Source organism: Stegastes partitus, unplaced genomic scaffold (genome assembly GCF_000690725.1).
Source record: "Stegastes partitus isolate 25-593 unplaced genomic scaffold, Stegastes_partitus-1.0.2 Scaffold971, whole genome shotgun sequence".
NCBI lineage: Eukaryota > Metazoa > Chordata > Actinopteri > Pomacentridae > Stegastes > Stegastes partitus.
This window is the reverse complement of record NW_007578702.1, coordinates 210,732-223,486: the sequence shown is the minus strand read 5'-3', so window position 1 is coordinate 223,486 and position 12,755 is coordinate 210,732. Positions and strand designations below refer to the sequence as shown.

The following is a 12,755-nucleotide window of genomic DNA, read 5'->3' as shown; positions in this document are numbered from 1 at the left end:
CTATCTGATCCCCTGTTGCTACCCTAGATGCCAACAAAGGTATTTCTGCCCCTAATCAGCAGGGAGAGGGAGAGAGATATGGACACATGCTTGTCTGCGATAGAAAAATAAGGGAAAAGGACTTGAAATAACAATAGCACAAGTGCTAGGGCTTAAATTTAGAATATTAAAATGCACCCTTTGGAGCCAAACTGGTGTTCTAAGAGATTTTTATTAAAAGGTTCTCTTCATTTAATCTTTATCTCATAATTTAAATGTATTTACTGTGGAATCAATACGTGATGATATCTTCTTCTGGACCCATTTGATCTGACTATTTCCTGCAGAAACCAGATCAATAGACCTAATATACTTCACCTCAGTAAATCAAGAGACATTAGGAAAATAATCAGGAGCTGTGAATTAGAGATTGTGAAACAAAGCCAAGAGGATGATGAAGTTGACAGCGAGGAGGAAAACTCACTCACATATTCGATATTCTGCCTGTCTCAATTGACCTGTAAAATCTGTGAGACTGGAACAAATGCAAATAGCGCTGACTTGCTTGCATCAGAAACTCCTGAAGGCTTTTCAAATGAGCTCACTCTCACAATGGTGGGGTGCCCAGAGCAGGGTGAATATACGGTCTGGAGCTCTGAATGGCACAATGTGTGAGAGCCAAACAGGGAGCTATGAAGTGAAGGCTCAGGACCCTCCAGGCTGCCGACCACTCCGCCAAGCTGAGCCGAGCCGAGCTGAGCTGAGGCTGCTTCCACAACACAAAGCTGACCACCACCACTACGATCACAGCAACGCCAGGCTCACACATGCTGCAGCTCTGTGCTCAACGTCAAAACGGAATTAAAATTGGAAATTGAAATCATAAATTACTAATAACGAGAATATTAAAAACTGAAAAAGTGTGGACGTGGCCATGAGCGAAGGCACGCTCCGAAAATGTAAAAACGATAATTGCAGTGTGTATTTTTGAGATTAACTGATTAACTGTGAAACAGAGAAGCACTGAAAAGAGCAACTGTTCTTAATCAATCTTTTAGCATGAGCTAAGTATAAAAAAATCCCTTTATGAACCTAAACTCCTCAGTGTAAACTGTACTAAGACCTGCTTCATAAATGAGCCTAAAACCATAAAGCAGGCCTTTAAATTAGCCTCCTTATTGCAGGTTTTTTAGTTACACAGCAAAGCAAGCTAAGAAGTAAAAGATTCGATTCCAGCAACAGCGAATGCAAATCATCAGCCATGCAACCTGTCACGTGTCCTTCAGCAAAACACTTGAGCTTCTTTCTGCTCACTCATTTATTGACAAATTCTATTAAAACTGAAAATTCTAACACTTTGAAGCCTATTTCAGTCATCACACACAATTTCCATTCTTCTGGTCAAATTAAAATCCACATTCTCTAGTGCTAAAATATTGTTACAGTGAATTGGCATTAATGCATTTTTGATAATTACAGGTGAGCAATTTAAATTAATATTTTCTCTAATTATTTGAATATGAACATTGCACCACAAGTACTGTTTTTAAAAGTACATCTAAGCAGCTTCTGCAAAAGCGACACATGAAAGAATACGTTTAGCACGTACAGTACAATTAAACAGCACTCGACTGTGGAGCTTCACTTCCACGTCCATGACTGAGGAATGTTTTGGTAATATCTCTTTAAGAGAAGGCTCAGCCTACAGCTGTGAGAGCTCTCTGCGTTGTTGCTCCTCTTACGTCTACTTTCAAACTTCATTTTCAGCCCTTGCAAAGATTTTCAGAGCCGCTCTCTGGACACTGGCAGGCACTTTCACCAGCAGCCAAACTTCCCAGCATGCCTTGTGGCGGGGCTAGCTTTGTTCGCAAAGTTAACTGTGAAGTTGCTCTGCTCGACATGAGATACTACCCAGCTTCACCCTCGTTCGAGCAGGTTTGCATAAGATGCGTTTTACACGGCCAGGAGGACGAAGTTTTCACTTGCATACAGTATTTACAGCCCTTGATTTTGCACTGTCTTTCATTATACCAATATTGAATATTCTTTCAAGAATCTCTCATAACTTTTGATGAAGTACTATAATTTGAAAGCTGTGGTTAAAAAAAAAAAAAAAAAAACCCTCCAGCTAACTCCCAAACAGTGGTTACAACTGACATATTATAATGTTTTATATCAAGAGTCTACTTTCATCATCTCTCCAAAAAATCTGAAATAAACCACTGGAATTAAAGACACGTCTTTAATCACACTGCCCTTAGTCTACTTTTTGCAACAGATGCATCATCAAAGCTACTTAATAGCTTAAAATGGGGACCTATTTTCTATGATGCACAACTAAATTACATTTAATCCTAATGCCATGGAAACAGTTCCAACCCTTTGCTCCAAGTGGATGTTACAGCTCGACTGGATGACATGCAAGGGACAGTGCAGGCTGCCTGCAGCATCTGGTGGACACCTGTAAGACTGCAAGTCACTGGAGAGAATAAGAGAAGCCTTTGTGATTCTGCAAAGTCACTAAAAAAAAATCTGGGCCAGAGCACACTGACTTCAGTGCTCCGGCCGGTTCTGCGGCCACGCGGGGTGTTTAACCTGAGCGTTCGATCCCGAAATCAAAGGCAGCATAAATAACAATGAACAGTCAGCGAATGGCAATAAAAACGTCAACACCAATCTAGTCAGCCAGACAAGACCAGGTTCTTGGAGTCGACAGCAAATTAAGTCCTGTCAACATTTTCAATTGTTTCCAAGGTCGCTGACACAGAAAGGACGAGCCAAAGGACTTTTAAAAAACTCAATCACACTCATTCTCTGCAGACTTGGAATATAGATTATATGTAAAACCGTGAACACAATTCAATGTAATGTAACTCTTCAATTTGTATTGACGCATCTGTGCGTGCAGGATTTGTGTGTCATTGCCTTTAACTGCATTTGCAGTGTTACACTAAAAACAACTCAGTGCTGCTGTTTTTTTGTCCATGTGCACAATGACTTATTCAATCGTTAAATCAGTCAACACATCACTTACTTACTGAAGATATGAACAGAATTTCTAAAAACTAGTATGTATTATCTGGCCATTATATTTTACAGATGTTCAGGTCATTGTGTTCACCACGTGTATATAAAAAGTACTCACGATTGCTTCAGGGCCTTCAGGTTTTTTCCTCCGTTTATTGCTCTGTTGGGTGAACAGAAAGAGATAAAGATGTCAGTATGTGTGCAAAAATTTAAAAATGTGTCTGCTCACAAAATCTTTATCTCTGCAAGACAAAGAAAATTGATTCAACATGTGTATTTAACTCGAGCCCTGTATCCAGTGAGCGCCGTGAGCTCTTTCATTTATGAGAGCTAATCACTACAAGTGAACCTGATCACAAAGGGACAGTCACTGACACCAGAACAATTACGTCGTACAGGTCTAATCCCTCGCACAGCACTTAAGACAGTTTTAAAGGCCACCAGGGCACACTGCAGAGCTCCCTTAACTGTTAGGGTGCAGTCTGGTCCATTTTACAGTCACTGGGGCACAGGCCTGATTGTTAAGACCAGGGAAAGTAATCCCTGGAGGCAGGCCACTAAACCTGCTCTGTCCCTGTAACCATGGCAGCAGACAGGTAGTGTCTGGGTCACAGGGCAAACATGGCCGGGCTTCAACACTGGCCGCCGGTTAATAAAAAACTAACCTGGTGTGAATACGCGTCCGTACTCAAACGCATGTGTGCGCTCGAATATGAATGTACACGCACGCAGAAAACCACACTTGGAACATCACACACACACAGACACACACACACACACGCACACACACACACGCACACACACACACACACAGAGGGGAAAGTTGCCAGCTGACCTGATAACTGATAGGAACCCAGAGCGGTACTGGGTTTCAGTTAATCAACGGTGCCGCTGGATATTCAAGATGCTTAACCATCACTAAACACCTTGAGTTGAATGCAGGTGAATGGTAGAGTGATGTGAAAGTTTTACGTATTTGTTTTAAAAACAACAACAACAATAACAACAACAACAAAAAACCCTGTTTGTTTCATTGCTTTGGTCTAAGACATGTCAAAATGTATGTATTTACTGTGTCCAAATGGGTCAGAATGTAGTAAGGTCACATTTGGTATCAAAGTAAGACAGAAAGAACACCTATCATTGAAGCTGAAGTGATTAGTTAGAGAATGATTACGCAACTGTTTTGATAACTGATTGTACGGTTCCAATTACTCCAATATTAGGATTCTGAACTGGATGTCTTTGGGTTTTGGACTGTTGTTCAGGCAAAACGAGACATGTGAAGACATTACAGGACACCATGGACACTAGAAAGGCCTTCTTTATTATTTTGATTTCATAGCAACAAAGATTATTCAGTTAATCAAACAATTATCTGCAAATTAATCAATGGTAAACATCATTGTAAAAGTTGCAGCTCCACCTATCATAAAGCCTCGACTGATTTTTCATTCACAGGACGGTCTTTGCCACAACAGCAGGCTGCCTGTCTCGGTGCATTTTCCTTTTAAATCTTTAATCGTGTTGTTTTATCACTTCACTCCACTGCTGCATTACCTCACATGTGTGGTCAACACAGTCGTACAACGCACTTTCTAACAAGCAGAAACATTTCAGAGAACACATTCTGCCATTTCAGGCCCTAAAATTTAGTCATTTTTAAAATAAAGGTACCAAATAATGTCACGTCCAGACAGGACAAACTGTCCAGTTTGATTTTTCCTCTTCACAAAAGTGCCCAAATGATGGTCTGGTCTGTCTTGCCCTTTTGAAAGAAACACATGATCTCCCCTGGCCTTTTCAGCTCTCCCTCTCTCTCTTCAGTTGCTATGAGACACTCCAGCTGAAGCCAAGGCTTCCACAATTCATTACTAGAGGAACAAAAGCCAAAGCATTGGACAAAGCAGGGCAGACCAACTCAAACCAGCTCCCACTTAACACACACATCACACCTCTGAGTGCTCTGCTGACATACAAATGGCCAATTCAAGACCTCTCCTTTTCCTTTTTTTATTTTCGTTTGACAATGCCAGGGGTATAGACGAAGAAAATGCTCAAGATACACAGTAAGAAGTCAACAAGTTAAAAATTTGCCACTTTTAGTGACCGGTTAAGACAAGGTTCTTAACGGCATCAAAAACATATTAATTCCGTCAGTATTTCTGTATAATAGCAAGAACATATTTTATTGGTCTGTTGTGGTGTAACACACAGCTTTTTGGTGATTTGTGCCAATGGCTGAATAGCCTACAACAACGCACCAACAGTGCAACATCACCTGTCTCTGGCTTTCCACCAGTTCTGCCTCGCCAAATCATGAAACATCTCTTTTCTCTGCAACCAATCAGATCTCAATCTGTGGCTGTTCTCATGCAAAGAAAGAAAGGGGAAGGCCAATGAGAAATGGCCCTCCTCCTTCGCCTCGTATCCTACAAGCACGACAATCACCATCTGAGAAATGCCAACAGACGGGCAATCAGTCATTGTAATTAGGCTTGCTGCCATTCCCAAGCCTTCATAATTCAGGCTGGAGCTGGAGGACAGAGGTAGTGGGAGCCCAGCTGCCGGCTGCCACAGCCCACCACTGGCTCACCCAAACCTCAGCACAGGCCACTCCCTCTCCCCTTCTCCCATCTCTGCTCCCTCCGATGGGGGGAACAGCAGAAATATAAGGGGGCTGGCTGGCTGGCTGGCTGGCTGACTGCAAAATTGCTCCCCCCCACCCTAGTCCCACTCCCACTTTCTTTTCACTGCACTGCAGAGTTTTTTCCTCCAAACTGCATGAGAGCAGATACTTTGCGCTGTGAAAATGGCTTTTAAAAAGAGGTGGGTCGCAATCTAAACACGTTATACACCTCTGTAAAATGTGGGCTTGTGTCACTTCCCCTGTGCAATTTTATTTCAAGGTGTAAAGCCCACAGAGGTGCATTGTCCACGCCACTGCAAGGTGTTGGGGACACTGGACTTACAGTATGGGCTCGCTCGCTTCTCTTTGGAATTCCCAGCTAAACAGGAAGCTGTGGCAGTATTTTGCCGAGATTTATTTTATTTGCTTACAGGCTGCAGTTGACTCAGAAACTGGCTTTGCCTGTTGTATAGGACCTGAAGTTTTCTTGGCAGTGAAATGAAGAACTGCAAGTTCAGCCAAAATAGACAATAAAGCAGAATGGAGAAACATGCCAAATTGCTGGGGCAATTCAGTCCAGAGGCTCATTTTTCCAAAATGATTCACACTGGAAAGAAAAGCATTTCCCTGTCCTTAGATGAACTTAGTGTGCTCTCTGTCGGCTTTACAAGGAAGCGATGGGGGAGGGGAGGGAGCGTGCACACTCAGTCGCACATACACACGTGTGTGTGCGCACACACATACACACATGACCACACAGCCATCACTGCGGAATCTTTGCTCACTGTGGAATTAGGTAATGCACATAAAAGCCCCAAACAGACACACATACAAACATGCTCTACTTTAAAAAAACATTTCTAAAGTCACAGGGGAAATGCGTTCCCGAATAAGAGAAGTCGAGACGGGTAAGTGCCATTTTACATGTCCTGCACTGTACACTAACAGCTTGTACCGTAACTCCTGGACAAACAGCATTTTTAGCATGTACTTAGTTTTCAGTGCAGCAGCAGCAGCACTGAGGGACGACTGAAGGCAAGTTTTGCATCAGTCAGCAGTGTCCTGAGGCTGGTTTATTGGCTTGTCTGGCTCAGCTGCCTGACAGTGTTCACCTGTTCCTTCTTCCCACTGCAGGATGACAGTCAACAGTCTGCTGCAGCACAGCAACAACCAGACTCGCAGATTTATTCGTAATTATGTTTCCGAGAATGACCGGCGTTGAAAAGCAGGTGCTATTAATTATTAACCTGACATAAATACCAACAACATTGACCTTTTATTGATAAATGGTACAAAAAAATTCTATATATATATATGTATAATTGCTCCTAAAATGCAGTCGGCATTTATATGTCAACATAGCATGATATATGAAGCTGCTGATGGAGGAGTGCAGCTGACTTTGTAAATATACACTCATTAAGTCTCATAGTCAAATTAGATCTTGCACTAAGCAAACATTAAGCATTAGGTTACACAGAAAAGATAAAAGCCTTTTGTATGATATTGCCAGAAGCTTTAATGCACTAATAACTACGCTGCTGATAATGACAGAAGATATTTGTGCAACTGTCTTGCAGAACATCAGTGAGCAGATTTAGATAAAAAAGGAATGAAGGAGGTGATCGATGAGGCACAAAATATGCATTCACAACAACCGTCGCTGTTGTGACCTTGTTCTCCAATTCATATTCAGGAATCTTTAAAAGCAGCTGTAATGTAATTAAAGATTCAATGTTCCTGCAACAAACACCACAGCGTTTTCAACTGAGGAGCTGTACAAGCAAATAAGAGCTAAAAAACATAGCGTGGTAACATTACGGGACACACACACACATCTGGACAGAGACGTGGATGTGTTTTGACAATGACACAGAGATTAGAAGTGAGAACGGCAGCCTGCATTATCACTGATTTACACTAATTGTCGATAAATGCATAAAGGTGAGGACAAATCTCCTTTGGGCCACATTAAATGACTAATTTTTAAATGGTAGCAAAACTGTGACCACTGTGGTGGCTGTGGCTGCAAAAAATATTTTTGGCAATGAGAGTGTAACATAAGAATATGACAAGCACAACTTCACTTGGTGGGTTTTCTAAAGGTTGTTTTTTTATGTTGCTTATTCTGAAACTGTACATGAAGAAAAAGCAATATTTCCTCTTTAGGATATGAAAGATGTTATCATCACATTCCAGGTGTTTCTGTATTTCGCAGACACAGAAAAAGCCCATCAGTCTGGTTATGCTCAGCCGTTAGCGGCGGGTCATTACGTTAGATTGATTCAGAGTTGGTGCTTCACTTTTCTTTTAGACTCAAAAAGAGGTCACAAGCAAGAAAAACTACAAACACCACATCCAGTGTCGAAAATTCAACCATCAGAAGAAGATAAAATGAGTACGTTGAGATTTTACGGCACAACCTGTGTGTGTGTGTGTGTGTGTGTGTTTTAAACTCCTGTAAATACATGATGTACTTCAAATATTATCATACCAAGAGGCTACACAGTGCTGCACAGCTGACACAAGTACTGAAGTGTCATCCCAACATACTTTTAAAGTAACTTTCATGAGTAACGTTTATATATTTTATTTTTGACATTCATTACTTAAATAAATTCTCATCAGGTGCTCTTCCTCCCTTTGGTTTATCAGACCAAATAATATAATTTAAAATCAGTAAATTATATTCCTAAACCAGACCTCTGACACAGACTTTAACTTTCACAGCTACGTGTCAGCCTCACATCAACAAGTTGTGTGAACACTCCTCAATCTTACTGAACTAAAATGCTGAAAATAACAATTTTCTGTTTCTCTGCGTGTCTCATCAGATCATTTTTCACCACTAAACTTCACCTCTTTTTCAGAATAATCAAACAGAAACCAGGCAACTGTTTGTGCTGCACGGATTTCCTTCCTTTGAGCTGGAGTTTGCACTCAGCAGCTGCACATTTTGCACTGAACACGGCAAAGGTTGAGTGTAAAGCGTTGCGCTTTTGTACCTGAAGCCACATGACACCTACCAACTGTGTGTACAAATACAAATGAAGTGAAAAGCCACAGAAGTATTGCATTGATCAGTTCAAAACCTCGTGAATGTAGTGTAAAAATCCTACAGAATAATTATTATAACAAAACATGGCATTAGATGTGATGTTCCAGCTTCTTATCAGGGCTACACAGAAGCTTTTAAAGTCACACCAGAGCAAAACTACAAGAGAAAGTCCATTTAAAGAGCACACTACAAGCCCCAGTGTAAATATTCCAAGAATACTGTAGGTTTTTCCAATTATATCTCCTCCTGTTGGGTAACAACTACTGATGTGTCCATTACAATTTTGCTAAACATTTCCACAACGACTCCTAACAAGTTAAATGGAAAAGGAAAAGTTGCAGGAGACTCACCATAACAAGGCACCATGTGCTTGTCAACTGCAAGTCTGCGTCTTGTGCGTGCACAGCGCAACAGGCGACACACAAAAAAGAGATCTCTCCGCTTTCTGCTGCTGTTTGACTTCTCAGGAAATTCAGCGCAAGAGTGAAATATTTACGGAATATTTGTCGCCACCGCTGCTCTTCAATTAATTCAAATAGCGTAGAACGACGATGATCCGCCGAGTTATAATCTACGAGGTGGTCTGACGGCTGTCGTGAGGACAGGATTATACACATCCCACAGAAAGCTTTTCATCTGTTTTATCCGCTGCGCAGTCTGTCCCCAATATCTCCCCTCGGCTGCGCGGCGAATCTGACTCACTCCGCTGTGCGTAAAAGGCTGCAAGTTATTATCACAGCCGACAAGGCTTTTTTTTTTCTTTTTGACTGGTAACGTTTGTGGGAAGCAAAAAAAATATTTATTTGGCTTCGTTTGGTTTTTCTGATTTGGTTTCTGCGGATGGTTCAGGTCCTGCTGTGCCTTTACTCCTGGAGCACCATGACTTCCAGGTTTATTTTAAGATACCTACACAACCAGTTATATTATTTGCTTCAGGCTGCTGGATTAATGAGTTAATATTTGCTGCCAAACTCACACAATCTGCTCTGTTGAAAAAGTTAGACTTCCAGTGTAGCTGTAGGTGCAGTTTAGTATCCATGAAGGTCATATGATGTTTAGGATGAATGCAAAAAAAAAAAAAATCATCATTGCCATACTTAGAAGGTACAAACTGCTCAAATTGTAAACTGTGTCTGAAAGGAGCATTAGAAATATTATTGGAAAATACTCATCTTGGCTGGTGAAGCATCCCTGTACAAAGTCTAGCTGATAAAATATTAGAGTAGCAGGAATTAAAACATCACGCAAGTTAAAATTGTCAATGGAACCAACTGATGAACTAATGCATGTGTGATGCAGGCTGTTACAGATGTGATTCTGCCCTGTGGTCAATGCAAAATGCATTCATCTTCCTGTGAAGCACACACAAATGGAAGAGGAAATATTGTGAATAGTATTTTTTCTCCTCTCTCTAGAATGCACTGCTAGTGCACCTATTTTGAAGACATGGTTATGGTTTCTTTGATGCATCAAATCTCATGCACACTTCAGCAATACTGGCCAAAGGTTTTGTGCCTTACAAGGGCAGCTAATACGTCGACTTATTTTCATTATATTTCTTTGTTGTGTTGCAAGGAGGCGTTTTGGAATAAGCACATTCTCATTTGTCAGCAATTGAGCACCAAGCGTCTGCTGTGCACTTGAGCAGTCAAGTAACTCGCTCTCCTTCAGACAGACTGAGTGGCCTTAGGGGTGTTTGAATGGTGACTTGAGCTATCACTCAGAATAGCTCACTCTCACTGTATCTTAAGTTGCACCTGTTGCATGAGCTGCTCTAAAATACCAGACCTGACAGACAGTAAACACAGCCTGGGCTGACTTTTCACCCTGGGCACACAAACAAGTTTTGCCCAGCAACATGTTTTTTGCTCCTCATGCCTCTTGATAGCGAACTAACACCGCCTCTCAGATCGAGGTGACTTCAGTGATCGTTTTGATCCCGGCGCGCTGTGCTGGCGTAAGCGATGCAACCCTGTTGACCCCGCGCTGCATAGAGACAAGGGTAATGAGATTAGCTGTGCATGAGTGTGACCATCGTTTGTGACGTGTCCTCACATAATTGTGCGTGCACAGCTTTTCAGCCTCTGCAGTTCATGTGACAAAATCATAGCAGTTAAGAGAGCAGGGATTTACAGGGCGGGGTGATCGAGTTCATAGAGCGGTGGGCTGAGGGCAAGACAGGCACCATGAGCCTGTGCCAAAGGAAATGACATAAAGCGTCAGGGATTTCTGACTGTTTCCAGAAAGAAATTCCAAGTAAGTTATATTCAATACACTGAGGCAAATAGTTCACCTTTAAGGTCATGAGTTAATCCCTCGAGATAGTTCTATTTGCGTAGTTTCCCTTTTCTGGGTCTATAAATGTCAAAGAATGGGTCCAAACTGATCATCTTAAACAGTGATTATGTTATTTTGAGGTTTGCCTTATCGATTTCTATTTCTAGGACTTTCTACATTTCCTAGAATGCCACATAAGTGGAATTAACTTGTTGCTCTCTGTGTCTGTCGCTAACTCAAAACTGCAATGTGCCTGCAATGCATTTTGGCTTCACAGCTATTATTAGCAATATTGTGTGATATATTTGACAGCGTGTGCTTAGAAATATCAATACAAAACAAGAGGTTAAGAAAGAAACTCTTTTAAATCCATTTATATCTCAGTTTGACCTCAGATCTGCTATGTCAGAGCATTTATCCACAAGCGAAGCAGAACAATACCTGAAGAAGACCATCTGTAGTTGAAACGCCAGTCGCAGAATTATGAATGATCTCTCAGAACAGCCTGAATCTTGATCACATCAGGTCTGGTCAAGCCATATGTTGGTCTTTAGCTGCTGGATTGATGACATGCACACAGGCTGCGCAGCGAAAGTCTCTGGAAACACCAAGGTTTTGCCTACAGCAGCAGCCCGTCTGGCTGCTCCAGACACGAATCCAAGGACAAAGACACAACTATGATTCTGCTTGTCAAATCAAATGACTACTGTGGGCTTGATGTTAAGCTGTTGAGGAGAGACTTCTGCTCGCCTTCAATACAGTGTTGTAGTGTCCACTGGCTCAGCGCTGCAGCACCACGTTTCGGTCATACTGCTTTATAAGGACGTTTCTTCAGGGAGTGCAAGGAGAAGAAAAACCACAGCGATTGCACGAGATGTTTTGTGTTTGCACAAGATACACTTCGTGCACAAATTGTGAGTGCTTAAGGAATGCACACTCCTTTGTTATGATTATGGTCTGTCCCCATTTTTAGCACTTGCAAGATTAACTCGCAAAATGTGCCTCACTGTGTGTTGCCTAATTTGTCATTTAGAAAAATAATAATAAAAAACTAATCTAGTAAGTTTTTACAGTTTACGTTTCCTTAATAGCTACACTTAATTACTTCTTTGAATTATTTACAAAATATTGAGTTTTAATCCGAGAAAAATTTTATTATATTCTACTATATATTATATACTTAATTATTAGATTTTATACAAACATATACTTCTTATACTTTACTTACAGTAATGAATCCTTTCTGCTGCTTAACCAAGAGTTCAGACACATCAGGCTTGCAACTGTAAAGCCACTTGATATTTAAATTAAAGATTATGACTGACTTGTCTCATTGCTTTTCCTCAAATTCAGTAGCGCTTCCATAAGTCATCCATAAGTGTGAGTTCTAGCCATGGGGTAAAATGCTGAAGCTCCTTGTGATTCTGCTGAGATGTTTTGCTTGAATGCTCCTTGACCTGTCTGGAGGCTCTTTGCACACTAAGCCATGCTTATTGGTAAACAAAGTGTTTTGCAGAAGCTCTTGAAGCTCACTCCGCAGCCTCTGAATAGGGCTACCATCTACAAAGAGAACATTCTCACTGATGTTTTGACCCCATTTCTGCATTATATTTGCAGCAGAAGCTTTTATTCGATTTGGATTGAGAGAAACTGGGACTGTTTTCACATAAAGCATACTTAACTTAATAAACTGACCGCTCACTTGAAGGTCAGTTGTTTTTCGGTGCACGGCCCTCCAGACTCACAAACAATACTTCCCCTAAAATGCTGCATGAAATCCAACAA

At 41.3% G+C, this 12,755-nt stretch overlaps 1 long non-coding RNA gene across 1 annotated transcript in view; it reads right to left on the bottom strand.

Moving 5' to 3' along the window:
- Nucleotides 1-10,659, bottom strand: part of LOC103366740 (uncharacterized) — a 40,731-nt gene extending 30,072 nt beyond the window's left edge. Inside the window, exons 1-2 of the long non-coding RNA XR_520683.1 lie at nt 9,044-10,659; nt 3,125-3,166 (exon numbers count right to left, since the gene is read on the bottom strand). This is a non-coding gene — a long non-coding RNA (uncharacterized LOC103366740). The remainder of the gene's footprint in view (nt 1-3,124; nt 3,167-9,043) is intronic.
- Nucleotides 10,660-12,755: the final 2,096 nt, after the last annotated feature.